Source organism: Trachypithecus francoisi, unplaced genomic scaffold (genome assembly GCF_009764315.1).
Source record: "Trachypithecus francoisi isolate TF-2019V2 unplaced genomic scaffold, Tfra_2.0 Lachesis_group5, whole genome shotgun sequence".
NCBI lineage: Eukaryota > Metazoa > Chordata > Mammalia > Primates > Cercopithecidae > Trachypithecus > Trachypithecus francoisi.
Window position 1 is genome coordinate 131,001,787 of NW_022681470.1, and position 6,970 is coordinate 131,008,756.

Below are 6,970 nucleotides of genomic sequence, written 5' to 3' on the forward strand. Positions count from 1 at the left end.
TATTTTTAGTAGAGACGGGGTTTCACCATGTTAGCCAGGATGGTGTGGATCTCCTGACCTCGTGATCCGCCTGTCTCAGCCTCCCAAAGTGCTGGGATTACAGGCTTGAGCCACCGCGCCCGGCCGACTGCTCATCTTTTGAATGAGTGTATCTCTTGAGCCTTTGACCCAGCAATTGATTCTACCCAAGAGACAAGAGAGCAGGGTGTTTACACACCCACTCCTGGGGCTGCAAACTGCCCCACTCGGGCCTGTCCTGTGTGTGAAGGCAGACTTGGGTGTCCTGGAGTCAGGGGTGCCTCCCAGAAAATAGTTGAGGTGCAGCAGGATGACACCCCAGTTGGTCTCAGTGGGATTTTATTTTATTTTATTTTATTTTTTGAGACGGAGTCTCGCTCTGTTGCCCAGGCTGGAGTGCAGTGGCCCGATCTCGGCTCACTGCAAGCTCCGCCTCCCGGGTTTAGGCCATTCTCCTGCCTCAGCCTCCCGAGTAGCTGGGACCACAGGTGCCCGCCACCTCACCCGGCTAGTTTTTTGTATTTCTTAGTAGAGATGGGGTTTCCCCATGTTAGCCAGGATGGTCTCGATCTCCTGACCTCGTGATCCGCTCCTCTCGGCCTCCCAAAGTGCTGGGATAACAGGCTTGAACCACCGCACCCGGTGGGGACTTTTTTTTTTTTTTTCAGTTGGGGCCTCATTATGATGCCCAGGTTGGTCTCAAACTCCTGGGCTCAAGCAATCCTCTCACCTCGGCCTCCAGAATAGCTGGGACTACAGGTGCAAGCCGCCATACCTGGCATTCTTGCCGGGTGCAGTGGCGAACGCCTGTAATCCTAGCACTTTGGGAAGTTGAAGTGGATGGATGGCTTGGGCCCAGGAGTTTGAGACCAGCCTGGGCAACATAGTGACACCCCGATCCCTACAAAAAATTTTTTTAAAAATTAGCTGGGCATGGCTGGCACATTCCTGTAGTCTTAGCTATTCAGGAGGCTGAAGTGGGAGAATCGCCTGAGCACGGGAAGTCAAGGCTGCAGCGAGCTGTGATCGAGCCATTGCACTCCACCCTGGACAACAGAGCAAGACCCGCTGTTAAAAACATCAACAACAATGACAACATAAAAAACTGACTTCTAGCCGGGCGCGGTGGCTCACACCTGTATTCCTAGCACTTCGGGGGGCCAAGGAGGGCAGATCACTTGAGGCCAGAAGTTTGAAACTGTCTCTACTAAAAATACAAAAATTAGCTGGGCCTGGTGGCCCACGCCTGTAATTCCAGCTACCTGGAAGGCCGAGGCACCAGAATCACTTGAACTCGAGAGGTGGAGGTTGCAGTCAGCTGAGATCACGCCAGTGCACTGCAGCCTGCAGAACAGAGGAAGACTCCATCTCAAAAAAAAAAAAAAAATTACTTCTTGCCTATAATCCCAGCCCTTTGGGAGGCTGAGGAGGAAGGATGTCTTGAGCCCAGGAGTTGGAGGCTGCAGTGGGCTATTATCAGCCCACTACAATCCAGCCTGAGTGACAGAAAAAAACATTGTCTCTAAAAATAACAGTAATAAAATTTAAAAGATCTGCCTCTGCCCTGTTCTGCTCATCTCTTTGAAGCTTGCCCTCATCCTTAGAAGGAAGCTGGGCTCCTCAGCTGCCCTACCCCACTCTGGCCTTGTCTCCTATCCCTGTCCCAGCCCCTCCAGTCCCTTCGAAATATTTGCAATTCCAACATACTGGTCTTTCCTGGAGCGCCTCCCTCAACCCCCAACTTGCCTCCTTTTTAAACTCCTTCCCACCCTCCAAGGCCCAGCTCTGCCTCTCTTTCTCCAGGGTGCCATCTACACTGTCCCAAGCTGAGAAACGCCTTTGTGGATTGGAGTTCACAGATTTGGACAGGAAGATGGAAAACATGAGTGTTGAGATCAAGACTTACAAGATCCGCCTTGGCCGGGCACAGTGGCTCACGCCTGTAATCCAAACACTTTGAGAGGCTGAGGTGGGAGGATGGCCTGAGCCCAGGAGTTCAAGACTAACCTGGGCAACATGGTGAATCCTATCTCTTTAAAAAAAAAAAAAAAAAAAAAAGCCAAGCATGGCGGTGTGCACCTGTAGTCCCAGTTACTCAGGAGGCTGAGGTGGGAGAATCACCTGAGCTCGGGAAGTCAAGGCTGCAGTGAACTATGATTGAGTCACTGCACTCCAGCCTGGGCGACAGAGCAAAAGACCCTGTCTCAAAGAGTGAAAAGACAAAAACAGGCCGGGCATGGTGACTCACACCTGTAATCCCAGCGCTTTGGGAGGCTGAGGCAGGTGGATCACTTGAGGTCAGGAGTTCGAGACCAGCCTGACTAATGTGGTGAAACCCCATCTCTATTAAAAATGCAAAAAATTGGGTGCAGCACACCAACATGGCACATGTGTACATACGTAACAAACCTGCACGTTGTGCACATGTACCCTAGAACTTAAAGTATAATTTTAAAAAATTAAATTAAAAAAAAAACATACAAATACAAATACAAAAATTAGCCGGGCATGGTAGCATGCGCCTGTAGTCCCAGCTACTCAGGAGGCTGAGGCAGGAGAATCGCTTGAACCTGGGAAGTGGAGGTTGCAGTGAGCCGAGATCGCACCACTGTACTCTAGCCTGGGCAACAAAGCAAGACTCCATCTCAAAACACAAACAAACAAACTCACCTGCTTTCCAATCACTCTGCCAAGTTCCAAAGCTGAGCTGATTGGCGTAGCTCAGCCAGAATGGGCAGGGTACCTTGACTGACAATTTCAAAATCCCATTCTGTCACTCAACGCCCCAGGAGAGGTTTCTTCAGTAAAACCGAGCGCCTTGCATTCCACCCTTAGCGCACACAGTCCTAGACAAGATGATAGGTGGGACTCCTTTTAAGGGATAGGGAGACAGGACAAAGTACATAAGTGACAGAACCCGGACAGGGCACTCGTTTATATGGCGGAGTATATAATATATATATGGCGTATATATATATATATATATATGGCGGTGCCATCTGCACCCCAGACCCCAGCTAAAGTTTGTTCTATGTCATCTTCGCCACCCTCATCCCCAGTGAGGTGGGGGCTTTGGGGCCCCAATTTCCAGGACAGGGATATGGCATGATCAAAGTGTGTAAAAGCCCCTCTCCAGGCTCTCGTGGCAGGGGACACTGGGCGCTGAGGGGAGGCAGTATCCCCTGGAATGATCACTCTGTGTGTGTGTGTGTGTGTGTGTGTGTGTGTGTGTGTGTGTAGGCGAAACCACCAGGACTCCAGGACAGATCGGAGGTGGAGGTGAAGGGAAGAGGGTGCCGTGGGCGACTGGAAGCCCCCATTTCACCCTCTGTGCTGTGGAAGCTTGTGGGGAATGAGACTTGGATGGGATGAACTCGAAGCCACTGCAGAGTGTCCAAGTGTGGCTAGAGATTTTGCTCACCCAACCCCAGACTCAGGTCTTTCTGTTTTCTTTTTCTTTTCTTTCTTTCTTTCTTTTTATTTATTTATTTATTTATTTATTTATTTATTTATTTATTTATTTTTTGAGACGGAGTCTCGCTCTGTCGCCCAGGCTGGAGTGCAGTGGCCGGATCTCAGCTCACTGCAAACTCCGCCTCCCGGGTTTACGCCATTCACCTGCCTCAGCCTCCCGACTAGCTGGAACTACAGGCGCCCGCCACCTCACCCGGCTAGTTTTTTGTATTTTTTTTAGTAGAGACGGGGTTTCACCGGGTTAGCCAGGATGGTCTCGATCTCCTGACCTCGTGATCCGCCCATCTCAGCCTCCCAAAGTGCTGGGATTACAGGCTTGAGCCACTGCGCCCCGCCTATTTGTTTATTTTTATTATTTTGTTTTGCTTTTTTTTTTCCTGAGATGGAGTCTCGCTCTGCCATTGCAGGCTGGAGTGCAATGGCGCAATCTTGGCTCGCTGCAGCCTCCGCCTCCCAGGTTCAAGTGATTCTCCTGCCTCAGCCTCCTGAGTAGCTGGGACTACAGGTGCATGCCACCATGCCCAGCTAAGTTTTTTGTATTTTTAGTAGAGATGGGGTTTCATTATGTTGGTAAGGCTGGTCTCGAACTCCTGACCTCAGGTTCCACCCACCTTGGTCTCCCAAAGTGCTGGGATTACAGGCGTGATCCACCACTCCCGGCCTATTTTTTAATTTTTATTATTCTTGTTTTATTTTGTTTTGTTTTTGTTTTGAGACAAAAATCTCACTCTGTTGCCTAGGCTGGAGTGCAGTGGCAGGATCTCGGCTCACTGCAGCTTCTGCCTCCTGGGTTGAAACAATTCTTGTGCTCCCCAAATAGCTCAGATTACAGGCAAGCGCCACCACACGCGGCTAATTTTTGTATTTTTAGTAGAGACGGGGTTTCACCATGTTGGCCAGGCTGGTTTCGAACTCCTGACCTCATGTGATCCACCCATCTCAGCCTCCCAAAATGCTGGGATTACAAGCATGAGCCACTGCGCCTGGCCTATTTTTTTACTTTTGAGGCAGAGTCTCACTCTATTGCCCAGGCTACAGTGCAGTGGTGCAATCACAGCTCACTGCAGCCTTGACCTCCTGCGTGCAAGCGATCTTCCTACCTCAGCCTCCCGAGTAGCTGGGACTGCAGATGCGCACCACCTTGCCCAGCTAGGCTGGAGTGCAGTGGCACGATCTCAGCTCACTGCAACGTCTGCCTCCTGGGTTCAAGTGATTCTCCTGCCTCAGCCTCCCCAGTAGCTCACAGGCGTGAGACACAACACCTAGCTAATTTTTGTATTTTTAGTAGAGATGGAGTTTCACCATATTGGCCAGGATGGTCTCGATCTCCTGACCTTTTGATCTACCCGCCTCAGGCTCCCAAAGTACTGGGATTACAGGCGTGAGCCACTGTGCCCAGCCTGCCCAGCTAATTTTTGTGTTTTTTTGTATAGTCTGGATTTCCCCACGTTGCCCAGGCTGGTCTGGAACTCCTGGGATTAAGCGATCCTTCCATCTTGGCCTCCCAAAGTTCTTGGATTACAGGCATGAACCACTGCACTCAGCCTCTTTTTTTTTTTTTTTTCCTCACCGTGTTGCTAGGGTTGGAGTGCTGTGGCATGACCATGACTCACTGCAGCCTCAAACTCCTGGGGTCAAGCAATCTTCCCACCTCAGGCTCTTGAGTAGCTGGGACTTACAGGCTTGAGCCACCACATTGGGCTAATTTAACTTTTTTAAAATTTATTTTATTTTATTTAGAGATGAGGGTCTTGCTGTGCTGCCCAGGCTGGTCTCAAAATTCTGGGCTCAAGCAGTCCTCCAGCCTTAGCCTCCCACGTAGCTGGGACTACAGGCATATGCCAAGCCACCATGCCTGGCTGGACTCAGGTCTTCAACACTTCCCACCTGGTTCCTTCTGTCCCTTCCCCACTCAGCAGGGGTGAGCCACTGTCCCCATGACAGTGATCAATGCCTGTGGAGGTCCAGCTGAGCATACAGCCCCTGCCACCTCCAGCAGCGCCACTGCCACATGCATGGTGTTATACATAGAGGATACAAACCCTTCACCCAGTTACCCACACTTCTGTTCTGAGGACCCCCCTGACAATGACTCTGGCCATCCTTCCACATGGGCTGAAGAACCGCCTACTCACTGGCACCCCAACCCCACACATCCGGACCAGGACCAGGGACTGAGCAGGAGGAAAAGGGTCAAAGCAGCAGGTACCCTGGGGGAAACTGAGGCATGGCCAGAGAGAAAGAACCTTCCCAGCCTTTGGATCTCACCCTCACGGTGGACAAGAAGTTAGGCCAGTCCCTGATATCAGTGCCCACAGACTAAGCACCCAGTGTGAGGTCCATTAAATTATGGGCTGCTTTCTAAGGCTGGGAGCCCCCGGGGCTACTGGTGAGACAGGTTCGGCTTCTCCATCCCAGCAAGACTGCACTTTTGCCCTCCACCACGAGGTGGCGTGCGATAGTGCGCTTAAGATTCAGCACTTACCAGCCGAAAGTTAAAAAAATAAAATGTAAACCAGGCCCGGGGGCTCACGCCTGTAAACCCAGCACTTTGGGAGGCCGAGGAGGGCGGATCACCTGAAATCGGGAGTTCGAGACCAGCCTGATAAACACGGAGAACCTCGTCTCTACTAAAAATACAAAATTAGCAAGTCATGGTGGCCCATGCCTGTAATCCCAGCTACTAGGGAGGCTGAGGCAGGAGAATCACTTGAACCAGGGAGGCAGAAGTTGCGGTGAGCCAAGATCACACCATTGTACTCCAGCCTGGGCAACAAGAACGAAACTCCGTCTCAAGAAAAACAAAACAAAACAAAACATAAATACATAATAAAATGTAAAAATGAAAAGGTAGTTACATGGGCCCCACACACAGGAACCCACCCCCATAAAGATACTCAGACACTTGGTCATACCCAATATATGTCTACACTCAGGCAGACACACTCATCCACAGAAAGACAAATGGCAAAACCCAGGCACGAACACCAGAAGCCCTTTCCTCCTAGCGGTGAAATAAAGAACATCAGATCCCTGAAACTGACATTTGGTCCTTGATCCAGCCATGCCTGAAGCTGACCCTACAGTTAGTATTTTCTGTCACATGAGCCGCAAACTTTCCTTTTTTTGCTTGAACCCATTTTAGTTGATATTTTGTGGAGCACAGCCAGAGTCCTGGCTGATAGAGATGAATAAGGCACTTGCCAGGTGAAAAATATTGAGGCATTCTTTTTTGGTTTTGTTTTGTTTTTAAGATTGAGGCATTCTTGAAGGCATTGCAAGATGTAGGATATTTACAAAGGCCTGGAGGTATGACAGAGCATGGTGGGTGCAAGCTGTACTACTGGGTTCACCACAGTGCTAGCAGCAGATTTAAGTCAGGCAGAGGGGTCTCGATTCAGTCTGAGTACTTAGCCTACTTGGTACTTAGAAATACTAAGTATTTAGTCTACTAAGTGGGAGCCATTGAATGTTCTTG